This window comes from Gallinula chloropus, assembly GCF_964237585.1.
Source record: "Gallinula chloropus genome assembly, chromosome: 1".
Classification (NCBI taxonomy): domain Eukaryota; kingdom Metazoa; phylum Chordata; class Aves; order Gruiformes; family Rallidae; genus Gallinula; species Gallinula chloropus.
The window spans coordinates 151,151,824-151,178,210 of NC_140085.1; positions in this window are offsets into that span (position 1 = coordinate 151,151,824).

Below are 26,387 nucleotides of genomic sequence, written 5' to 3' on the forward strand. Positions count from 1 at the left end.
CATAGTCAAAGGTAACTACTATTTCCTTTTTTCCAGCCTGAAATCCATTATTGACTCTTCAGTGTCTGGATGGTTTGAAAGGATGACTTATCTGAGTCTTGTCAGTAGAGGGGAGAAGCAACCAGCAGGTTGTAATAAGTGAAACCAGCACTCCAGCCAGGTAGCACAGCCCTCATTTCTGAAAGGGGTTGAGTACTTGCTTTGGTCAGGTGCCTAAATCCGTTCCCTCCAGGTGCATCCCTTAGGCTCTGCTGCAGCGCTGAAGGGCTCCCTCAGTTCAGGTCCAAGGGCACAGGAAGGTTCAGCTGTTTGTAGGGTATTCAGGTATTTCAGAGTGATCACCTTGACTGAAAAAGCAGGCCTGGTTGCTAGTGAGTGTATCTGTACTTCTTTCAAACACACACCAGCCTCCTACATAATCTCCTCCTCCATCTGAAATTGCAGAAAGAACTGGAAAATTGGTATTTGCCAGTTTTTCTCCTAGCTCAAAAAGAAGAACACATGAAAAACATGCTCTTTCCAGGAAAGGTTTCACCATTTTATGGCTTTAAAAATTTTTTTTACATTTTATTTTAATGGTAGAAGAATGTTTTTATAGCTTGGCCTAGAATATTATGTTGTCCTTTAGCATAGCTGGTTGTACGGTTAATTCCTGCATAATGCACCGTGGCAAGATGAGGAATTCATCTCTTGCATTCATGTTACCCCGCTGCACTAGCAGATGTCCGGTTACAGCTGTGTATCTCCGCTGCATTCCCTCTTCAAAAATACCCCAAAGCCTTTCTGTTTCTGTTACACTTCTTCCCAAGCAGCGCAGCATCAAGAAACATGTGTCAGTAGAAGCTTTTGACAAAGATTTCACTATAGTCAGCTGTGAAGGCTCTTACTGCGAGACAAGTTAGTGACAGCTCTCTAGCAAGTGTGCCTTTAGGTTTATTGGTGCCAGAAGTGCTGGGAAGTGAGAAAACTGGTTACATGCACTCATATTCTGGCTGTGCCAGGCTTTACATTCTGCCACACTTCAGTAATCAACAACTTCCTGTAATATTTGGAATACTGCTCATTCGGAGTATTTGAAAATGACTTTGCAACTTGGTGGGCAAATCACTACGCCTCTGGAAAAGAACAAATAGCTACCAAAAAGCATCAAAACGGGAACGTTAATTTATTTAGGTAGTTCAGACGTCTTTTCGTACTTAAGTTTGCTCAACATGATCTCTGTATTTTCTTGAAATGTGGTTTTAACATGTTAATGAAACACAGTAACGTAGTATTTGGTCTCTCTGTGCACTGAAATCAGCAACATTTTCCATGTTCTTTAGAAGTGGGGCTTGAATACATTTATTTTATTGGCACTAATGTAAAAAATCGCTCATATCTATGTGTGAACGCTTTATTTCTTGTATAAAAGAGGGCTAAAGCAAAAAGGAGTGGAGTTCTGGGATCTAAATATCCATGCACTCACATATTCTGATAACTGGCTTGATCATGTCAATCCAGAGGAATCCAAAAGATTGGTGAAAGAAAGGCCAAAATTTGCTCTGTGCTGTTTCAATTCTTTGTCCAGTGTGTCTGAAGCCTTGTACAACAGTGCTCTTTTAGCACCCAAAGACCCCACTGAAATCAATGAATTGATGTCTGTCCACATCAGGTCTGAATCTGGGTATCACAATCAGCTTTTATTAGTCTCTTGACAATGCATTTAGGTGATCCTTTCGGTTGGCATGAGCACTAATGCATACAGGAGATACACTCCAAACTGCATGTGCTCTATTTACTGTACAACATGAAATATGCAGTCCAGGATTGTACAATATAGATAATTTAAGCCACATGTAGCTCAGTGAATGTAAAGCTCAGTGTATTTGATCTCAAAACCCAATTAGAGCAGCTTGTTTGCTTTGATCTGTGTGGAATGCTGTAGTATACACGTTATAAAACTGACTTCCAAAAGTTACTGGGGTAATAAACACTAAGAATCTGGCTATTTTGTATTCCTGAGTTCCAAAAAGAAATTGCACATAGGAGTTGCAAGAAGTTATTGAGGGTGCGACTTGTAAAATGAGGGTTATTGTCAGAGGAGAAAGTGACGGGAGGGAGCAAGAGGTAAGCATTCACTGCACCAATGCCTTCATAGATGAGCCAGCTTCCCCTGGAATTCCTCTGGGACCATCAGGAGTTCCAGCCTATAGGTTTACTCACTTATTGATACTCTTTGTAAGACGCTGCATTCTGAGCCTATACTGGTGTAGAGCAATAAGTAGGATATATAAGAGGAGGTGAAACAGGCAGGCAGGTGGCTTAGCCAGGCTGACCTAGGAATCTATGTAATTCAGAAGTCTAGTCCTGGGGCTTGGACCACAAGACCTCTCCCTGAGGAGGACTTCTTTTGCTTCTCAAAGAACAAGTTTGCATCGTCAAAGCGTCTCACAGAAACCATCGGAAAACCGTAATCCTCTGTTCCTTCTGAATCAAGGCATCTTTCAGGGCTGCTGCTGGCAATGCAGCAGCTCTAGCACAGAGGAAAGAAGACAATCTCCCGTCTCCTTACTTGAACCTGGAAATAGCATGTTGGCTGTGTGAACTGGAAAACATTCACTGGAGTCTCTTTACCTTTATAGAAAAATAATAACAAAAAAAGACAGCAGCAAGCCAGTACTCTTCAGTGATCCCATTTCTCATGATTTTCTTCCCACTAGGAATGGAAATCCTAATATACATAATTCTAGATGAAGAAGCTTGGGGAGCACAGATATAACTGAAATGCAGATCTGCTTAAAGTACTGTCATAAAAATGATGGCAGTTAAATGCGACAGCCTCCACAATCTTGGAGGGGTGTCTTATGCAGAGAAAGATTTACAAATCCGTGTGATATCAACCACTCTTTGTATCTTTTTTAAATAGCTGATTCATGTAATACTTACACACCTGTGATATCTATATTATAAAAATGGTTCTGTGTATATGCTTGGCACTTACAAATTGTAATGGAAAAAAGATGATTAATGGCACAGCAGAACTCTTTGACAATTTGCTGAACCTGTGTATCACTGACATAAATCTTTCTCCCAAGTGCCTTGACTATCATTAACTTGAAAAATCAGCCAAGCAAAAACGTTTATGAGTGGGTTCATGGAAACAGAGACACATATTTTGTAGCTGTGGTATGTAGTAGACATCTGGGAACAGGAGAATACCTGCAGCAGGATAATATGTCTTGCATATTCTTCAGTAAGACTCTATTTCTTAGGGCTGGTATTTATCTGGACCCTCGTACTATACATAGTATGTCTTGTTTTGTCAGGCTGTGGTGGCCTGCTATGTGGGGTTTGTTTTTTTTTCTCTCTCTCATTTGCAATTGCCCTCAAATAAAGCAGATGAATTAATTTCCTTCTGTGGCCTCAAAGAGGCCTGTGCTCTCTCTGCTGCTCCTCAGGAATTCAGCATCCACAACTGCATTCACTTAACTACACTTCCCTCTGAATAGCAAATGCAAATTGAGTTGTTTCTAGCCTTTTCCTCACTGAGATCCTCTCTCTTACACAAGGGGTTGGGATCTGTCAGCCCCAGAGCTGAAACATACATTCAAGACTCTTGAAGGAGGGGTTCTTGGTTTGTGTTTGAAACCAGTGTAAGTGCTGGAATGGAACTCGTTCTCTAAAGACCGTCTGATTCAATAATAGATGGCTTAGTATTGAAAACCTGGTTTTATATTTGGGCAGAATTGTCTGGACCAAACCTGACTGAAATGAAAAGGACATTTGACATTGATAATCTTTGCCTGAAAATTGACTAATTCAAATGAGCTAAATTATATTAATAATTCAGGTGACAAAACCCTAGCTGTAATTGCAGTGTGTGCACCATTCAGAGGCTCATAATATGGTTTATTCATCACATTTCTCCATTTTTTATGTTCACAGAATCACAGAAGTGTAGAAGTTGGAAGGGACCTTGAAAGATCATCTAGTCCAACTGCCCTGTCAGAGCAGGATCACCTAGACTAAATCACACAGGAACACGTCCAGGTGGGGTTTGAACGTCTCCACAGAAGGAGACTCCACAACCTCTCTGGGCAGCCTGTCCCAGTGAAAACGTTCCTCATTACATTCACATGGAACTTCCTATGCTCCAGCTTTCACCCCTTGCCCCTTGTCCTATCGCTGGCCATCACTGAGAAGAACCTGGCTCCGTCCTCCTGACTCTCACCCTTTACATATCTATAGACATTAATAAGGTCACCCTTCAGTCTCCTCTTCTCCAGGCTAAGCACATCCAGGTCTCTCAGCTTGTCCTCATAAAGAAGGTGTTCCACTCCCACGATTGTCTTGGTGGCCCTGCACTGGACTCTTTCAAAGGAGTTCTATGTCCTTCTTGAATCAAAGGGCCCAGAACTGGACACAATATTCCATGTGCAATCTCACCTGGGCAGAGTAGAGGGGGAGAAGGACATCTCTTGACCTACTAACCACACTCCTTCTAATCCACCCCAGGATGCCACTGGCCTTCTTGGCCATGAGGGCTCATTTCTGGCTCATGGTCATCCTGCTGTCCACCGGGACCCCAGGTCTCTCTCACCTACGCTGCTCCCCCACAGGTCTGTCCCCAACCTATACTGGTACCTGGGATTATTCTTCCTTAGATGCAAGACCCTACACTTGCCCTTGTTAAATCTCATTAAACTTCTCCCTGCCCAACTCCCCAGCCTGTCTAAGTCTTGTTGAATGGCAGCACAGCCCTCTAGTGTGTCAGCCACCCCTGATAGTTTTGTGTTGTCAGCAAACTTGCTGACTGTACACTCTATTCCCTCATCCAGGTCATCAGTGAATATATTGAATAGTACAGGTCCCAGTACCACCCCCTGAGGGACTCCACTAGATACAGGCTTCCATCTAGGCTCTGTCCCATTGATCTCAATCCACCTCACTACTCGACCTTCCAGACCACACTTCCTCAGTTTAGCCATGAAGATGCTGTGAAAGATGGTGTGAAATTCTCTACTGAAGTCAAAGTAGACCACATCCACTGCCCTACCATCATCTATCCACCTAGTTATATCCTCATAAAAGGCTATTACATTAGTCAAACATGACTTCCCCTTGGTAAAAACATGCTAATTGCTCCTAACAACCCTCTTATCCTTGATGTGCCTAGAGACAGCACCAAGGATAAGGCTTTCCATGGATGAAAGTGAGGCTGACTGGTCCATAGTTACCTTGGGTCCTCCTTCTTGCCCTTTCTGAAGACTGGAGTAACATTTGCTTTCCTCCAGTCCTCAGGTACCTCTCCTGTTTCCCAGGATTTAGCAAAGATGATGGATAGTGGCCTAGTAGTGACTTCTGTCAGCACCCTCGTGTGTATCCTGTCAGGACCCATGGATTTATGGATGTTCAGATGGCTTAATTCATCCCTGACCCAGTCCTCATCAACCAAGGCAGACTCATTTATTCTGACTTTCTTCAGGGCTCCAGCCATCTGGGGCTCCCACAAACAGTCTCCAGCAGTGTAGAGAGAGGGAAAGAAGGCATTCAGTAACTCTGCCTTCTTACTATCCTTAATTCATGTGCAAGGACACTGGTATTTGCCAGAATCATCTAAATCTTGATTAACTTCTGTTTTCATGTCTCCTCGGTGAACTACCTTACTTGAGAACAGGAAATAATTTTTGAAAAAAATATAGTGGTTTGCTGAGATGTAGAATAGAAATTCCGGTGTGTTTGAAATCTTTCAAATATTTCAAGAAAATACTGAAATATTTGAAAATACTGACTTTATTTGGAAGGACCTAAAATGAACTTTCATGCAATCTTCTTGAGTTGAAAACTTGAAGTTAGCAGCCAAGTCTTCTTTAGACATTGATCCATTGCTTGCTTACTTTTGATATGGCTCCATGAATCCTCTTCTGCAACACTATATTTCCCTTTGTTATGCTCAGATCAGTTTCTTGAACGAAGATTGCTCCGTCTGCAGCTTCTTGTGGAAAGCAAACATTTGCACAAAGATCAGTGTGAAGCCACTAACACATCTACACAGGTAGATGGAAAAACTAAAAGCTAACATGTCTTCACTTCCATATAAACCCCCTGGATTCAAGACCACTTGCTTCCAGGGTGAGAGGAGTCTGTCATTTACAACATCCAGTGTGTGTAGCTAGTACGGAACGTCGATACGATGTGGCCAAGGCTTAAGAACGTAATTGCTTTCAGACAGCATCCTTCCATCACGTACGCAGCTCATTAAAAAGTGAGGGACTTTCAAGTCTGGGTATTATAGAGTTTATTTCTCACATTCACTGCACAGTTGAACTTTGCTTATTTTTATGTTTGTTGGTGTATCAGGATCAGAAACCAGGTTAAAGGGTTTGGCATAATTCTTTAAATGCAGACCAGGAAGTAATATAGGGGTGTCTAATAGAAAAAATAGCATTCTTCAATGAATTAAGCTTATTAATAAGTGGGAGTTTGATTACATGCTTTTATTTTTTTATCAGGCATATTTTCTGCCACTATGAATTAGATTACAATTTAAAAAATCAAATACAGTGGAAAAGCATTATGAACATGAACACACTTCCATTATTTCCACCGAAATAAATCTGTAATACAAAAAAGTTCAGGAAACTGCACCAGTTTATCATCAGAGGCAGTCATGTTCCATGACTATCATAGTGTAGATGGTACTTGACTTTTTAATAAAGATCCGATCAGCAATTTTGTACTCTTTTTTTTTTTTCATCTGTTCACAAACTCTGAACACACATTTACTTCAGTGTTCAGGCAGCTCCACTTATGAGTCCCTAGTTTGCAATCATCTGTTTTTATAGTGAGAGGAGCCCTTTGTATGGATGTACAGGCATGCATGGATTGAGAACCTCCCATGGAGACAGCCTCCTCACCTTCTTTCTACTAGCCAGCGCCTATCATTTCATAATGCGTAGGATCAGCTCTATCTGCATCTGAGGTTGGTCTGCTCAGAGCTCCAGCATCCCACTGCAAGTACTCAGATAATTCACTGCATTTCATTGCATAGATGGGGAACTTACACAGTGTGTCTCAGGTACAGATGCTGACAATGAAGATGTCTAAACTCCCTCACCTGGTGCAACCATTGACAGAGGTGTCAAATCACAAGCCCAGATTTACTGAGGAAATCAAATAAGCTGAGACCTCTTGTTTTCCTCTAACTTCTCCTTTAGTGTCAGCTTCATTGTGTCAGATAGTCCTCTGCCCATGTCTTTGCCAGTCACATCTGGGTTGCCCCTGCATAAAAGTAACAGGTAATAAAAACTAAACTCCTCATTCCCCATCTGTGCTTCTGCCAGAGGCATACACTCATTCAGGAAAGCAAATTCCAAGCGTACTCAAGACTGCCTACTCTGATGAAGAGAAGAAACATTTGTTTTACCCATAACTACTCTTCTCCCTCCTCTGCCCATCTGGAAGTCTTCTCCTTTTGTTGCCGCTGAGACAGAGAACAGGGCGTGTGGAGCAGTGGTTGCTGCTGTATGGGGTGGCTGCCAGCCTCCTTCCATCTCCACAACATGATTGGTGGAAAGAATCCTTGCTTTCCAAGGATTTCCTCTGGCTCTTCATCCCTGTGACAGGAAGAAAACCTAGGCTTTCCCTCCAGTATACAGGCACATTGGAGGTGGTTGTCTATATGTGCAAAAGAGATGTAGAAGGGAAAATGAAGCTATTTCCCCAAGGATAGCCAGACTGCAGCACAGCTGTTCATTCTCAAGTACAGTCTACCATGTACAGATACATGCAGAGGTGTAAACCTAAAGAATATTAAAGCATTGTGGTGGTTTGACCCTGGCTGGAGGCCAAATGCCCACCAAAGCTGCTCTATTACTCCCCTTTTCAGCTGGATAGGGGAGAAAATATCTATGGAGAGGCTTAGGAGTCGAGATAAGGCCAAGCAGAGATCATTCTGCAATCAGTGTCACGGGCAAAACAGACTCAGCACAGAAGAAAGGAAAGAAACTCTCTAATTTATTACACTGCCCTGCACACCCAGTGACTCACTTTTGCAGTGGATTTGTTCTCATATCCATCGTGTTTATGAATGTCTGGATTTACCCAGACATGGGGGGGGGGAAAGGGGGCGGGGAGTGAGGGAGCGGAGGGGGAATTCCTCACACTCTTCCCCTGCTGCACCATGTGGTCCCATCCATGGGAGACAGTCCTTCACGAACTTCTCCAACAAGACTCCTTTCCCCTGGGGCTTCAGCTCTTCCCCAATTGCCCCAGCATGGGTCACATGTATGTGGTGCAGCCATAAATCACAGAATGTCTGTCAGTCTCTCAGGCTCAGACTACTCCAGCCTGGTCCTCCATGGGGTCACAAGCCTCCTCCCCAGCAAACCTGCTCTGGTGTGGGTCTTTCTCGCTCATGTCTGTGTCTCTGTCTCTCTCCATGGGCTGGCAAGGGCTTGCTCCAATGTGGGTCACAGCATCTCCTGTATGTCTCCACATGCTCAAGTGTGGGGTCTCTCCACAGGCTGCAGGTGGGGTCTCGTCCTTTTCCATGGGCTGTGTGGGGACACCCGCTCCACCATGGGCTTCTCTATGGGCTGCAGGGGCATCTTTCTCTCCAGCACCTGGGGCATCTCTTCCCCCACTTCACTGGCTTTGGTGTCTGCACAGTTTCTTACATCTTCTCACTTCCTTCTCTGGTGGCAAAAAGTGGCTGCTTGCATTTTTTTCCTCCTAAATGTGATTCCCAAAGGCACTGTGACTGTTGCTGATGGGCTCAGCCTTGGTCAGCAATGACTCTGGCCTTGAGCCCGCTGGTATTTGCTCTGTCAGGCCTAAGGGAAGCTTCTATCTGCTGCAGCACCCCTCCCCCCCCCCCCCCCCCCCACCTTCCACCAGAACCCAGCCACACAAAACTGCAAACATACACCTAACTTCAGTCATAGGAGCACTGCTGACACTGTGTATCTGTCCCTAAACATGTCATAGTCCTAAGTCAGGTCTCTAACTCATGTGACTGGCTCATACACTGGGTGACTAGGAACTCAGAGATGCTGTTTTGTTTTATTTTGTATTGGTTTGGGGATGCTAAAATTCACAGGAAATATTTTTTGGTGATCATGCCTGTCTTTGCAACTTCGTGTCAGAAATGAAAGCCGAAATGCTTGTGTAGTCCTTTGATTCCAGAGGCAGGGGCTTTGAAAAGAACATATGCTGTCAACAGTATTTATATATATATATATATATATACACATGTGTATAAATATGTGTATATGTGAGTGTGTATACTAGACATGAGGTGGTGGTCATGACGCCGTGATTCATGTGGACTGCTCCTTCTTTACAGATTAAATATGAGATTGTTTTCAGAAATTTCATTATGTAAGGTATACAACCAAGGTCTATGGTGTTGACAACAGTCTTTGGAATAGCATTTTGTGATGCATAAATAATGGCATGAATGATTACAACTGATAAAATATCAGAATCATAATATCTGACTCATCACAAAAATACATCCAGCACCATGCCAGTGCTGGTTTACTAACAGCTAGAGTACAGGAGGTCAGTGTTCATTTCTATGTTTCTAACTCTTAAAGAAAAACAGAGACAGACCAAAAAAAATTACATAGAGTGAACCTGATGAAATTGCCACATGCAATACAATAATAGGTGACTGTAGTATCTATTCTTTGGTTTTTAGAGGTCAAGGAACAGAATAGAATATGCATTAAGGTCTATTTAAAGCTATTTGTTTAGGAAAGCACCTAGGACTTGAGAGTGACTTCAAACAGATTTGGAGCAACTGAGTTCAGGTAAGGAGGCAAATTCCAGACTGTAGGAAAGGGGAATTTCTGAAGAGAAGCAGCTAAATATCTGGCGAAATCAGTGTTTTTAAATAGGGTTAGAAAAGCAGGGGATAAAGAGAACGGTTGACTTTTTCTTTCCATAATAAAATTGTTCTGTTTAGAATCACTTGGTAGACAGTCACCAGAATATTTTTTTGAACACACACACACACACACACACACACACACACACACACACACACACACATAAAATCCTTGTTTGTTTAGAATATATTTGCCTCTTGAAGGGTAAAGAATATACAAACCATTTCTCCTATTGAAGTCCTTTAAGACTTGAGGAAAGCAAATGCCTGAACAAAGTAGATGAATTAGAAAACAGAGGGCAACCCTGTTCTTTTGATCTCAGCTACAATTTATTGACAGAAAAGCCTGTGGTAATGAAATAAAGCAGCTTGTTTCGATAGAGTTGATGCACGGTGCAAGTGCACTTGTAACACAGATAACTAGAAATAGATATTGGTTTTGGTATCTGCATGCATTTCAGGAAAAAGACAGAAGAAAGCAGACCCACAAGAGAGGTGCAGCTAAACCTCACACAGGACAGATCACTAAGTGATTTAGCATGCAATTACCATTCCTACATGGGACAGCAAACACTCTGCAACTAAAGATTTCCTTCCATCTTTAACATGCCTGTTAACATCCCTCAAGTACCCTCAACACATACTTGCATTTACCATTGGAATCGCATGCCAACTTAAACTTTGTCAGTTCTCTGTAAAAGGTTCAAATGCTTCCAACACATGCTGCCTTACACCAGGTACAAAGGGCCTAAAGTCCCAGGTAAATTATTAATCCTCATCTTTCATAAACAAATTGTTCCGTATTTTTAGTAAACAGATCTGTAAAACACAAAGGTGGTAGGGTTTAAAGACTTACGAACCCTTCGAACTTTGACATCCTTGGGTGTGGTATTTCCTCTCTCAGCCCAATGTCCTCATGTGCAAAATGGAGGTAGTAATACTTAACATAATTAGTTAATGCTTCCACAGTGTTTTGAGCATGGTAATCTCTGTGTAGGCGCTTATCTGTTACTGATACGTTGCAATTAAAGCGCTCCTACTATGCAAAAGGTTTTTCTGTTTACTACAAATTTGATATCTGGAGAACAAAAACCAGCCCTCTGAACACATCAGCCTGCAGCTCCAGGGAGCATTCTGGGAAGCAGAGCAAGAAGCTTTGAATTATTTGAATCACCTAAACCTGATAGTGGATTTAAAATTCCTTGAAACATGGCTGGTCACTTTTTTCTTAACCTTTCCAAGTGTTAATTACTTAAATGAAAGCCGTGTCCTCCCTTACTCCCTGCTCCCTTCCACTCTCTCATGGCTGGTTCATCTCTGAACTTTCTGCTTTTCTCTGCTGCACATTTTATCTCCCCTGCCTTTTTTCCTTTCTCTCTCTTCCCAAGCTGGTCCCTTCAAAGGGGAGCTGCTGTTGTTCCTCAGGTTACCGGAGCAGCGGTGGGTTATATTCAGGTCACTTAACACAGCAGCAGTCCTGAGGTCTGTGTCATCTTCTGTATCCTAGTGCTGTCTGTTCCTGCTGCCACGGGTACCCGAGGTCTGGACATCCCTCCCCCTGTCCCGATGCACAATGTGCTGCTCATAACCATTCCAGTGAAAGGGATTCTGCAGCTCAGCTGTGTACTCGTGGGTCTGGGGTTTTGTTTTCTGACTGATATGTTAAAAAGATTTTCAGTGGCCCTTTCAAAGCCACATGTAGGTCTCTTCCTAGAACAGATCTCAGTAATTTAGTTTCAGGTACAAATACCTGAAGTCTGGGATTTTTCAGATTTAGAATGTCAGTTTGCTTCTTTCCTGAGAAGCAGTTTTCAGATGGAGCAGTGAAGTTAGTTTCTGCTGAATTATAACTTCTCCGAAATATTTTCTTTAACCTGTTTGGTTTTTCCATTTGCAAAGGCTTTGCAAAGCTAGGCCAAATAAACCATTAATTAAGAGATTACTGGAAGAGAGAGAAAACATGGGAATGAATAAAAGCTGAGATCATTAGAACTGTTTCCTTGAAATACTATAAAACGCAACAGAGTTCAGAATCTTGTTTTCTCTTAACAATGTTTCAAAAATATTACATTTAGTGCCAATGCAAACGCCTGCTTTGGCAATACGGTCTGTCATTCAGCGGCTAATGTGCTCAGCTAGGTATAAACCAGTGAGCCAGCTGTCAAAGGATACATCTACCTCTCCTGAGCAATCATCCCTTCCAAACCTGTTTGTTGATTCAGACATGGGGTGTTTGCCTGAGAACTAGTGAATAGATATTCCTTGCCAGGATTATATCTGCAAAGAGAGACGTTTCAGTGTCATAATTAAATGAGAAAGCTGAAAAGACTCTACTGAAAGATAAATTACTTCACTTTTTTTGTGAAGGAGAGATTTCTAGAATGAATTATTCAAGACTGACAATACAGACTGTGGAAACAGGATAATTTCCACCTAAATATACCTGCATATACACACACAAGTACCGAGGAATACACAGATATAGGTGCAGATGCAGAGTTATGCAGGCACAGGCATGTGTACATGTTTTTGTAAAGACCTCTCACATATTAACATGTTTTGGTCCTCTAAAAAAATGGAGTGGCCGTTCTTCAGTGTGTAATGAAAGGGGAAGACTCCAAAACATTCAGTGTAATTCCCTGCAATCTTAACATGGCTTTTAACCTTTGCTCCGTGTTCTCTTATGCTGCCTGTGTGTTACAATTTGTCAAGATTAGTGTGCAGGTAAAAAGTAAATTTAAATGAATCTGCTTTGGCATTAAATACATAAACAAACTTGAACAAAGTAATTGTGAGGATAAACCCTCTGGTTCTAAAATGGAATGACATGCATATGCAGAGTCATGCTGCAGAGAAAGATACTATCAGTTTTAATTAAAAATGGGTCAAGATGGCTAAGTTTTTCTTTTGGCTGACCTCACTTGTCTTGTCTCTGGCAAAACCGAAGTCACCCCAGTTTTTTTCTCAGGATGCAGTCCAGTCTGCTTTGCATTTCTCAACAACCTCTGATGTGCTTGCAACAATTTCAGACAAAATTAACAGTGCCTTTCCCCTTCTTTCCCTGGACAATCTGACCCTATCTGTAGGAACAGAAGTGGAAAGACATGCCAACAAGCAGGCAGACAAATGAGCAGAAGGACCACCCAGACCCTGGGGTCGGCAGAGCATGCCTGTGTACTGTCAGGTGCTTGCAGAGCGAGCAGCAAGGGTGGGAGATGTCTGTGATGCCTCATGGAGGGAAGAAGTTGGATGTTTTCCAAGTAGGGGGAAGGTGAGAAGAAGAGGCACCTCTAAGGTCAGTTAAGTGGCTTAAAGGAGGTGGGTGATGTCGAGGAAGAGTTGCTTGGGGAAGGGGAAAGGTAAGTAACTGAGAAAGATTTTAAGTGTGGAGTGAATAACAGGAAGGGAGAATATAGGAGACCTGGGGAAAGAAGTGAAGGACAATGGTAGTGAGTGAGAGCTGGGGTGACAACTGCTGCAGAATGACAAAAGTGCAAGCTGTTTGATGCAGTTTATCCACATTGGTAAATTTTAACAGCATCTTCCCATTGAAGTAAAGCAAGGCATAATGCTGAGCTGTGCTGTGTGCTCTAGACCCAAACATCTAACGTGAGGGCAGGCAAAGCTTTTGGAGCTTGAATCAGACCCACAGCCTGCAGTACTCCGGCTACTTTAACTGTCCTACTTGTTTTTAACCAGGTAATTGAGAAGGGGCTTAAGAAGCAGTTTGTCTAGTCCATTACCAATTTTTCTGGGATAAGATCGTTTTGGATTCAGATCCTGACTTACCTTTAGGACCTGGGGAAAGGACTTATCCTTTTATGTCCTGGCTGCCACATCTTTTGAAACAGAGTTAATTATACTTGCCTACCTCATGGAAATGTTGCAAGGATTAGCTTGTACAGAGCTTTGAGAATACTAAATATGGTAGTTATATTCTTTGCATGGAATGAAAGCAGATCAGAAACAAAGCAGTTTCCTTACTACAATCCCACACGTGAAACCACCACCCTTCAACAAAGAGTGACTCACAAGCACCATGAGCCAAGGATACGGTGTTTACTCCTGCAGGTTTGTTTGCACAGAAAGAACAGCCTATGCTTCCGAGTACGCCTGGCTAACCACCCTTCCAGAACAGCTGAGCAAGAAATGGCAGGGTCCAGAGGTGTGGCCCATAGCTGACAGGCAACCCAAATTGCGTCCAGTCCTTTCACTAGGGAGCAGAGTTGAGCAGCAAACAGAACCATGGCAAATTGTAGCAGGCAATCGTAGCAATGCCATTTGGAAAGTCCCTTCGGTGGTGTGTGTTGAGCTTCAAGAGTCACGTAAGAATGTGATCATTTACATCTTGAAAGATGATGTACCTCAATCATTGTGCACATGTACTGGTGGACTGCAGCAGACATCACAAATCCCAGATTATTAATAAACTAGAATTTTCCAAACATCCTATGATGCAGCAACCATGGTCGGGACAAACGTCATGTCTGGCATGCCATCAGGGTCAGCTACCACCAAGAGCAGTAGGGGGCAGGCACTGTTGTTGGGAATGGCTGTTGGGAATGTGCTGCTCTCAGGATCTTGAAGAAGATACCTGATCACAATAGCAGCCTCATCTTTTTGCACAGGCTGTGTACACATCCAGGCTTCCACTAAGTCTCTGGTCATCATCCCTCTTTTTCAGACTCTCAGCCACAACCAGATCTTGGCCTTGGGTTGTCTGCATCCTCTGTATCTGCCCACCTCTATGACTGTATCCCAGACACAACAATGCCATACAAAGAAATTGCTACCTCCAAAGTATAGGGGCCAATCAAATGTTTATTTTTTTGCTAGCATAATACTACCCACTATAGTAAAAGTGATATATTTATACAACTATTTGTGAATGTAAACTTGTTGATTAAGATAACTAAAAAAAATTAGAAAAAATCAAGTCATTTTTAATGAATATTCCCTGTTCTTGCTTATCCTTCAATCAGAACATCAGAGCTAAGAGTCAATGTTCTCACCCTGCTCTGCTACCAGCACACCTCTTCAACATACTCCTTGATTTTTTCTAACCTTCTTGCTCCTTAGTTTCTTCAAGCCCAAACTGATACTTTACAGAGATTCCTACTCTTTTTTTTTCTTTTTTTTTTAAACAAAACCTCATTAACGTATGATGACATCTTGATCATGCCTGTCACAGCAAAGGTGGTCATTGTAGTTAACCCCATCAGCATATGGTAACAGTAATGTTTTGTTTTAGTTGCTCTTTATAGCAAAACACAGGTTTTTATCTATGAGCATGCCTATTTTTCCCATTTAAAACCACTTTTTCCACACCATTTTTTTTTTCCAGCAGAAGAAGGGTAAGTTATAAACAAAGCCTAGACAATCCTGGAGTGGTCTTTATGGGGTCTAAACTAATCAGATTGCCCTGAAAAACAAGTCTGTGTTTACTAGCTGGAGCCTTTGTGGCCTGGGTGCACATTTGCAGCACATGCACATGTGAATAGAAAACTCAGCATACAGAAGTTTGAACTTAATACCTGTGTTTTGGTCTAAGTTTCCTTTTAAGTGAAAAACTAGTAAGAATGCTGTATTTATGTTTAATTGTCCAAAGGTCATTTGTTTCTTAATCAAAACTGTGTTATCAAGTCTTCTATTTAAATTATGACGTTTTTCTTCTTTTTACATTGAGGGGTTTTATTGTTGTTGTTGGTGGTGGGTTTTTTTGTTTTGTAGTTGAACTGCAGTGGCAATCTTGGTCTATGAAGGTTTTACATTATCGACAATTGTAACATATAAAAATATACCCCACAGTTTGCAGAACAGTTCTCTTAACCAGCAAACTGACAAACAGCTCCTTTTAACATAGACCAGGAAATCCACTGCACCATATTAGAAAGCCACATTGCTTTGTTTTACTAGGAAAACAAAGTTAGTATAAGTGCAGGAATGGGTGTTTTTGCAGCCTTAAATGGTACAGAAGTTTTATTTGGATGTTTAAAAAAATTTGCTCTCAAGGCCTTTGGTGACCTCATTATAGTATTATGCTAGCTAATAGTATGACTCTTGTGCGACTTCAGCATCAGTCTTGTCCTATACAAGCTGGATATTTAGAAATAAGATTTTACTTTCAAATTAATGAAAAGAGCTGCTAATTATAGTTATTAAGGATCTGGGCCCTATAACAAGTAATACATTTATTCTTGAAAGAAAAAAAAAGTAGCTCTAGGGAAACTGGTAAATCTTTGAGTTCTAGGAAATGAATTATTCTTCTGAGTATTCTTTCCTTTCTCCCTTCTGAGAATGAGAAGTAAAATGGGAGAACATTTACAGGCTGCTTAACGGACTATGAGGTGTCACTAAATAAACACATGCTGTTCTAAAAAAGGGTTACCTAGTGCACTGAAAACGGTTTATCTTTCACCCTTGTTATTTAAAAAGAGGACAGTGGTTTCTAATTAAAGTTTTCACTATGAAACACACAGAATCATAAATGAATAGTGAAAAGAAAGATGAAGTAGTGCGCTGCTTTGTAGCCCCTACCGAAGGAAAGGAAGGCGAAAGACACTCCAGGCAGTCAATACAATAGAAACTGTAAAGACAATAGCAAAAAGGGAAATAATAATAGTGGTCCCACAGCCTAGGGAAATATGAGAGGAAAGGGGGAAGTAATAATAGGATCCTTATTATGCATAAGAACAGAGGATTTTATGTAGGCTGCACAACCTAAGGACATTTGGTCGTGATTAGCTGCTGCTCACAGTCAGCGCATGACTGCAGGTTTCGTAAGGCAGGATTTCAGCTTAACCTCTTTTTCCATCGAGGTTGTTCACTGCAGTCCACAAAAGCAACTTGTCCTGAATTTAAACCTATAGGGCTCCTGTCATGAGGAGAAGCCATTCAATGGAAATTGTCAAACCCTTTGTTTTATTAGGCCAACTTCACATTCACTTTCAGCAGTATTCTGATGATTTTCTCCGCTGTCCCTATAACTGGTGAGAAGTGCCCCATGGGGAAAGGCTAATTTGTATTAGTCCATTTGCAAGAGGGAAACTTTAGCTTATCGGGTGAAGTAAAAAGAACCCTACTGAGGGAAAAAACCCATCCCAACAATCCCCCCAAAACCTGTACTGGTTATTCAGAGAACAGTAACTGAAAAACATCCTCTACCTTTTAATTCTACCTATGCTATACATGAGAATAAGGGTGTTCATTAGTTGAATAAAACGCTTTCCAATTTAAAAGTACATTCTCATTCAATGGGTGGCCATCAATCTTCAACAAAGCAAAAAACCTGACATCTCTGGTCTTCCAAAGACTAGTTGTTATCCATAAAGAATATATCATTTGCCAGGTGGTATTTTTTTAGTGTTCTCTGTCTGGACACAGCTGTTCTGTGTCAAGTCAGTGACGTGTAACACATTTTTTAAAAAGCCTATTAACACAGTTGTCAGTTGGGTGTAGATGGCTATGTACTATTGTCTGCCAAGTCTCCCCCCATCCTGCCCAATTAACTTCCTTATTGAGAAGACAGAAATAAAGATACAGAATCATTATGCAAAATATGGTTTAGTATTCACCTGGAAGTTGTAGGGCCTGGATATTTTCAAATATAGACAACAGCCTGGGAACTAATCAAAAGAGGTATATTATGCACTCATACAAACATGACACAGAGCAAGACGGCTGTTACAGAGGAATTGTGTGCCCTGAAAAGAAGTTTTTAAACAGGTGGGAAGTAGGGTAGTATTCAGAGGCAGTCATCACCAGTTCTCAGGAACCCTGTGCAAACAGTATTAACCACCTTAATTTGGAATAATGTCAAACACAACAGGAAGCAGAAAGACAAAATGTGTTTACATATTTAATGTTTATCGACTTCTTTTTTTTTTTAGTAGGGTTGGATTGTAAGATGATTTGAAAGAATTACTTGAGAACCGCACTTATGTCCCTGCAGGCCCTGCTTTTATCCATTAGGCTGCGCACCCCCTAATTTCAAACAAACAAATGTCTGAAGAGCAACTTTGTCTGAAACTAAAATGCCATAGATATAACTGATGCAGTAATGAGCCGATTTTTCATAAACAAACCTGTTTATCCACAAGTCTTTCTGGAAGAGATCTGAGGATCTGTGTGAATATAAAAACAAACAGCTTAGCTGTTGCTTTCTTTGGGCAAGTCTTTGTTTTTGTTTAACATGAAAACACAAGGAACTACATTTTATTGATTTGAAATGGCAATTGCCTCCTTTAGTTCAACATTATTATTTTTTCACAGAATGTGCTGTCTTTGATTATTTATTTGTTACTGGAAAATGACTTGCAGATTTAGCAAATGTAATCACTGCCTGGCTTCTTGGAAAAGCATGATTTTTCCACGTACATTTAACACCTTCTTACATAACTGGGTTAGCTTTTGTCTGAACAGGAAGTTTCTGACAGACACAGATTTTTAGATCTCACAGAGTCTTCTTGTAACATGAGCAGAGCATGTTCTGAACACCGGGGTCTGCGCCCGCCCGTGCCAGTGCCCTGAGCTGTCCCCTTGACATTCCCAACTAACCTGAGATGCACCTTGGAGCTAAAGTAGACCAAAATGCAGAGTGATTTCTCTATTTTCACGTAGGAAGCTGTGACACAGTCACAGCTGACAGATTTAAAAGGGGGCAGCGAGACTACTCGCTGAATACCTAAAAGGAGGTTAAGGGTGGGAGAGGAGACAGGACTTGATAGCTCTTCCCTCAGGAAAGGGGCCAGGCCTGTTGTGCAAAGGGAGGTAGTCTGAAGGGGAAGATCACTCTTGATAGGCTTTGGATAAACATCCAGATGTTTGAATACATATCTAAATTGAATGCAAAGGCAAGAGAGAAGATAGTTTTGTGGTTAAATTCCAGACTATGACTTACAGATTTGCATCCTGTCCCTGGCTCTTTGCCATAGACTTTCTACATGACCACGTGTAAGTTATTTTCCATTTATATAGCTTGATTTCCCATCTATCAAATGTGAATAATAAAGCTTTTAAATTGTACTCTTTATTTCTCCCAGTGTATTAATTGTATCAAAGGCATACAGAATTCAAAATGATCTCAACAAGTCTTTTAGCCTCCCCGTTTGGTGCAGCAAATACCCAAACACTCCCTGAATGTTTGTCTAAATAGTCATTAAAATCAGAATAAGAGCTTTCTTTTTTGCAAAAGTCATAAATTTGATTAATGAATCACTTTTTTTTTCTTTTTTCAGTATGGCAATTAAACATATTTCTTATTTTTTGTTTGTAGAATGGAGAATAATCTGTAGACCTATATTTCCTGAATTTCACCTAGTGATTTGAAGTAATTTGTGTAATTAACTTAGCTCATTCACCTTCTATTCCCGCTTTGTAACTCTCACTTTTGAAAACTAAGAAATCTAGAACCTTACTCAATTTCATTATCAGTGAATTGAATCCAGATTTCCTGATTTAACCATAAAGTTGTCCTCCTAAAACAAGTGCCTATATTTCCACCGGCCAATGATGAAAAACACCTGACTTTGAAAGTATCAGAAAGAAGATTCTCTGTGCCTAACTGGTCAAGGTCTTGTTCTTAAGACCTTTTAAGCAGCTGAACTTTTTTTTTTCTTCTTTTTTTTTTTTTTTGGTGAGACAGCCTATACATTATAATTGTTTTACTAGACAGTAAAAATCATAACACAAGAAATTTGGGCACCTGCCCAAAGAAGTACATTAAAATACCGAATGTAACTAGGTTCAGAACATGAAGAGGAGGGCACTTCTTCAATGTCCTGCAGACAATCATTTGACTAGGAAGCAATTTGTAACTACCTGAAACCCTGTTTTTTCCCCAAGCACTGTACACCAATCCTATAACATGGGTTTAATCAAAGCCATATTTCCCAGTTTTCTTCGTGTAGGGCAGTTTGAGATTAAAGACAAGATGAATTACATATAATGCCTTCTCTAATTAATTCTGAATTAATTCCTTTTCCAATAGGCCAATTGTCCTGGTAAAGAAGAAAATTAGACTAGTGTGTTGCAGTTTATACTGACAAATTAGTATTGGATTGTCACTTGATTATTTTTCAATCCCTACAAATAAATTGACTTTTAATGTGTTCTGGTATTTCTGAAGTATTAAAGCATTTCGACCCATTTTCCTCTGAATTCCTTTAACTTTTCCCCAGCAGTTCATTGTCTGTTTGCTTTCTTCATTTCTTTGGAGTGTTTTCTGCTCCCTGTGAATTCTTAAGTACTTTCTAACAGTTCAGAGATCACTTTGCCTTTTTTTTTCAGCATTTTTGGGTGAAGTTCTTCAGGCTGTGTCAACATGAATGCATCTAGTCTATTTGGTAACCTGTTATTGCTCTGTTCCAGTCTCCAATCCTATCCCTTAATTAAAATTAAAACTAAGTCATTTTATTACTTGTCTCCTCTTTTTTTCTGATAAGGATGAAATCAGCTGCTATTTGTGTCATTAATGGAGTGAGGTGTTCCTATATTTCCTGCTGCTTGTTGTGTGCTCAACTTTTGATAAGGGCTTCTGTAAAGACTGTATACCTCTAGTATTCCTTTTTACTGATCCTCAGTCATATGTTGGGGTCTTTGACTCATATTTTATTTCTGTAAAAGTCCCTCACAAGATCTTGATGTTAAGTGACTTTACTTCACCTCAGATTTCCAGTCTTTAAGAATGGGAGACAATCCCTTTTGTGATTTGGAATTTCTGGATGTTGCCATAACATAAACAGTAACTTTGTGAAGTTTGCCCATCTCTATCTGAATCTTTGTCAAGAGAAATATACATATATATATATATTTATTTTTTTTTTCTAATCAAGATTCCTACAACTTCACTGGAGTATTTTAAGAAATTTCCAGTCTAGCAGGGTTGAACCTCCCTGATTTCCTAGTCAGAATTTCAGTCTTCTGTACATCCTTACTTACCTTTTTCTGTACCCAGTCTCTCTGAGTGAATGGATATTTCTCATTAAAATGTTATATGGCAGGGAAGAGAACACAGACTCAGAGACACGGCAGAGCAAGGAAGAATACGACAAAGGACTATTCTGAATTAAAGAAAGGTATACAGACTTACAGGATGCCTTGGTGCAAACCTGAGGTTTTCCTTACATAGTAGAGAGGAAATTGGAGATAAACACACATTTAAAACCCTTTTGAAATTTTGGTAAATCGTACAGGCTCCTTAAACTAGAAACCTCTGAGGAGAAAAAGCGTCTTGCATTCCTGGACCTCCTTATTCTTTTCCCTGAACCAACTCAATGTTGCAGTAGTGCTTTCAGTTCAGATCAGGTTTCAGGATTTAAAAATAAAAACAAAACTCAAAAAAACCCACAATACTTTCCCTCTGTTACATAGTTTAATATTAAATTCAGCTACTAAACCTTCATTTATAGCAGACTGTGCTTCTTCAGCACAGAAGACAGTTAACTTGGAAAGCCTTACTGAAATATCGCCTGACCCTTCCCTTACATATTTATGTGTGCATTTATTATATAGTTAAAAGGCATAAACAAGGACGTGCTGTGTATGCAAGTTTCTGGAATCTCTTGTTTTCCTTCCATAGTGCACAAACAAGTCATTTAGGTGAACAAAGTCTGAAAGTGAATCATAAACTTGTGTTGTTGTTGTTGTTTTTCTAAGAGAACTTTCTCTGGTGGCTGTGAGAACAGAGATACCCTGTTTCAGGCCAAAGCACTGGCTTAGCCCCTAGAATTCAATGGTATTGCAGAGCTAATTTTTGTGGACAAGCTGACAAAATTTTCTAGTATTTCTGTGCCAAGGATAATGACATTATGGCTTGGAGTATAGCAGAAAGCAACATTAGACTCTGTTTTGAAGGGGCTAAGTAAACAGCTTTGTTTATCACTACGTTAAGAAATTTGATATAAGCAAACACCTACACTCAACCTAAAAGCCATACCAATGAAACCCTGGGTAAACTGGTGGTTTGTCTTAACACAAATGAGCTATTAAATTTCAAAAAATATTTTATTTGTTTTAAAAAAAAAACCCAAAACATTTTGGCCATATTTCAGTTATTAGATTGACACAGGCCAAGTCCTTGAGAACTTTGTACCCCTCAGAGACAGTTCTTGGACATCTTGAGCTTTGACACTCACCCTATACGATTACATCTACATAACACCCTCAGCCTGTGGGCCTGGGTGTGTGCCTCAGCCATGTTGTAAGTGACACCGAAGGGAAGAAAAGCCAGGCGTATGAGTCAGACAGGCACTGCGGCCTGCCCCTCCTGGTAAGTCTAGACACAGCCCAACAGTGTGCCTAACAGTGCTAAGATGAAACTGGCAGATAAAAGCAGCCCTGTAATTGGAGCTGTTTTCATTTGGACTCAAACTTTGATTTGTTGTTTTAAATGTATTCTTCGAGTAAGACTTCTTTTATGAGTCTGTTGAGTCATAGAGACCTAAAATCAATTCACCTTTCTGCCACAGGATTTCTGTGTGGCCTTGGGCAAATCATTTAATCTCCCCATCCTTATCTGCAGTTACCAAATGTTAAGCCGCCTTCTTGCTCAGCATTTTTAAAACTGAGAGGAAAGAGGGAGTGGGAAAAAAAGATGGCAGCTTAAAACAGATACAGAAAACAGGAGGGTGAAGAAGGGAAGCGATTGGAAGAGGCAGAGGCATGTGTGGGATATAGGAAGAGGACAAGAATGAAAACACCCTGTAGGAAGAAATGGACAGGCAGAAAGCCTCAGAGGTGGCTAGCTCACACTGAGCAGATGTGGTTCTGCAAGTCATTTGAGGAGGAAAGTGGCAGATGCACAAGCTAACATCTGCTTGGAATAAACTGCATGTGTGTGAGGGGCAGTGTAGGAGAGGGGGAGGACTGCCAGCCTGTCTGAGAAAAACAACTCTCAAGTGATCAAAGGGTGTCAGCTTTCTCAGAGTACAATGACCCTTTGATCTGTGACTCTTCCCACAGGTAACTTGGATGCATGATCGAGGGGTTAAAAGCAAATAAAGCCACAGAGTGGCACAGGAGCGTCCTAGAGACTTCAGGGGTTTCAGACGAGTCCTGAAAATCTAGACAGAAATCTACCATGTAAAGTAATAGCAAAAGGAGGAATTTTGCCAAGGTAACCCAGAAACAAAAAAACCCAGTTGAGAGTGCATATGCAGTTCCTTAGTAACTTCTGATATTCAAAACTCTGGTTTTGAAAATAAGTGTTACTAATCATGTCAGTTAAAACTCATGAGTCACTCTTGCAAAAGTAATAGGGAGGATTAAATATCTTCAGATTTAAACAAATGAATGCCTTATTCTTTGCATTTCCTTCTGGTTTTGTAGGTCCTTAGAAGTAACACAGTTCCAGTTTCACAATTCTGTAAACATGATTTTTAGGAAGTCTTGTATTTAGTATGAAAGGTGAGATACTTATGCATTCCTGCAGTTCCCCATGGGACTTCAGGAAAAAAAATGTAATTTACTTTGAATCTTGCAATAAAATATCATGGGAATTAACCTCTTCAGAGAATTCCACCCCAAGCCCATCGTTCTTTAAGTGGCGCCAGCCTAGATTCCTTAAATATTGTGGAAACTTTGATGAAACCATGTCCTTTAGAAAACAATAAAAAGTTCTTTCCAGAGGGATTCCAAAGCTGAATTGTTTATATTCATACTATATAGTCATAATAGTGAATAGAAGAGTTAGATAGTATGGTAGACTACTTGGTCATGTAAGAATCTTACTCAAACGATTCAAGCATGGATCCTCACCCATAGTAAAGCACAATGATCACTTTTAGCCTTGCAAATGGTCTGAAATTCAAGACCTTTTTATGAGATTTCCAGACCTCAGCCACATCTCCAGAGCACCATTTGTTGGACTGTAACTCCATTGTACAAATTAAGTGATAACAGCAGTAAAACCTGGAACTGTGGAGAAGAAACCATTCTCTATTGGCTTGTAAAGGCGTGAGTTAATGCAGTAGAAATAAACATACATTTAAACAATCACTGTCATAAGACATCTTGTCTGGGCACAGGAAGCACTAATAAACATTCTCTCCTGGAATTTCATAGTTGCTTTTCTGAGGGTGTTGATGACAATCCAGAAGCCAGCTTCTACTTTCAAACAATCATTTCCTTGTCCCAACCCTCATTGTTTCCATTGCCATTGCCACGGCAGTTCTTGACACAAGGAATTATACTAGAGCCTGGTCCCTGAAATTGCCTCTTGCTTTTGAGAACATAACCTTTTAGAAGTCTTTTGCTACTGCTGCTTGGCAGTCCTCTGATTCTTCATGTTATAAAAATGAACATTTGAGTTAGAAGTTGGGAAAATGACATTGACTAACATGCAAAATCCCACAGACATGCATTCTCTAAACTCCCATAAATCAAGTACTATCCCTCCTGCTCTCTCGGGTCCTGAAACCTCTGGTGATTTCACAAAGGGCATCCCTTTTGAGGGAATATACAGAAAGGGTTAATAGCACTGGAAAAGCAGCACTTTTTCTTCTCCTCCTGAAACTTTTAGCTGATTGTGTTCCCACAAAATTAAGGAAAAGGCAAACAGAAGGGCTCAGAAAAAGAGTTAATCAATCATATTCAAACTTAAGTGTATTCCAGAAACATTCAGTTATCTTATTGGTAAAAATTACCAACTTGACAGCTCCATGAAATTTAATTTCCTATTTATCTGAATACAAACTAATATTGTGGAGAAGTCAGATTTTCAATGCTTGTATCTTACCATGTGTCAAACTTGACTTGCAAATATCATCACCAGAAGATGGGAGAGAGAAGGCGAGTCACCATATTCAGGAAATCTTTAATCTAGAAAGTCCAGATGTTGCCAGCAACAAGCAGAAGCATTTTTTTCTGATTATGAAGTACTGTCTTTTTTTCCCTACTTATTTCTTGTGTACACCAGGGATGCCTACAACAATAGAAAAACAATTGATGCCATTCATTCTGAAAGTCAATGAGAGGCTAAAGGTAGACACAGCTTTGGTCCCAAGGCAATGCGAAGCTGTTCTGAAGGAGACAAGCCTGACTAGCAAACAAATCAAGTGATTTTAGAGCATATGTGTAACAGGAGACAATGTTCAATGGGGACCACAGGCACCTTACTTCTCTCCTCCTGGAAAATGCAGCTTTGGATTAGTACAAATAAAATTGTTTGACATGGTGAGGAGCTGGGTTGGACTATCCAGTTAAGGAGCTGATAGCATTATGTCCCAAACTCCTGTATGGAGATGTTAATGAAAACCTATCATATGGTCAAATTTTTAAACTGCATTTCTTGTTCACATCCAAAGCATTGATCAAAGGCTAATAGGAAGTCATTGAATGGAAATGCATTTAACTCTGTTGATGTTACTTTACTACCATCAGCTTCCAAAGTTTAGGGGGTGCTGTGTGTCTGAAGGATTCTGATTGCATCAGAGAGGTACATGATGCTTGGAAGTGCTTCTGGAAAACGGGCCACTTTTTACATTTCATAAGGGAGGTAAGTGAAGTAATTTTAATTTATCAGTGTGTGTGGCCTGGCTAAAATGTCTTGTTTTGGTATACAAGCTGAGAGAATGAAATAGGATAGCAACATATTGGTGCATATGTCATGCCATCATGTTTGAACTTAGAATTCTTTGAATTAAATTTAGAAGATTTTTTTAAATTGAATTTTTCTATTTGAATTAAAAAGGAATTCTCTGAGAAGATGTTCTCAGTGGTTTCTGTGTATATGAGGGGATCTCTATAAAGGTTTATAAACCTGCCTGACACTCGAGCCATAGACAGATTGCCACATTAAGCAGTCTCCTTCCTGTGTTACCTCTAGGACGTGAGGCAGATGGCATTTTTATGATATACTTACCAAATTGCATTCAGCTCAAAGAAGCAGTACCTTCATTGGATTCCCTGTCTTGCATGTTCCTGAGATGGCAAGTTGTGGTCTCCAAACTGGGAGGCACTTTAAAATCTTCAATGTGCCAGACACACAGTTCAAATAGTGCTGCTCTCAGAAGTGTTTTAAGCACACATGTTCTCATCACTCAGCTTTTGTGTCTCTGCTGTAAAGATATTTACATGAAAAGATAACCATGTTTCCACCCCCTCATTTTGTTTCATAGAATCACAGACTGTTTTGGGTTGGAAGGGATCTCAAAGACCATCTAGTTCCATCCCCCCTGCCATGGGCAGAGGGACACCCTTCACTAGCCCCATCCAACCTGGCCTTGAACACAGACAGGCAGGGGGCAGCCACAGCTTCTGTGGGCAATCTGTGCCAGGGTCTCACCATCCTCATAGTAAAATAAAATAAAATAAAATAAAATAAAATAAAAATAAAATCAAATCTATATCTATCCTCTTTTAGTTTAAAACTATTGTTTTAAAACCCTTTGTCCTATCATTAAATGCCCTTGTAAACAGTTCCTCTCCAGCTTTCCCATAGGGCCCTTCACGTACTGGAAGGCTTCAATAAGGTCTTCCCAGAGTCGTCTCTTCTCCAGGCTGAACAAGCCCAACTCTC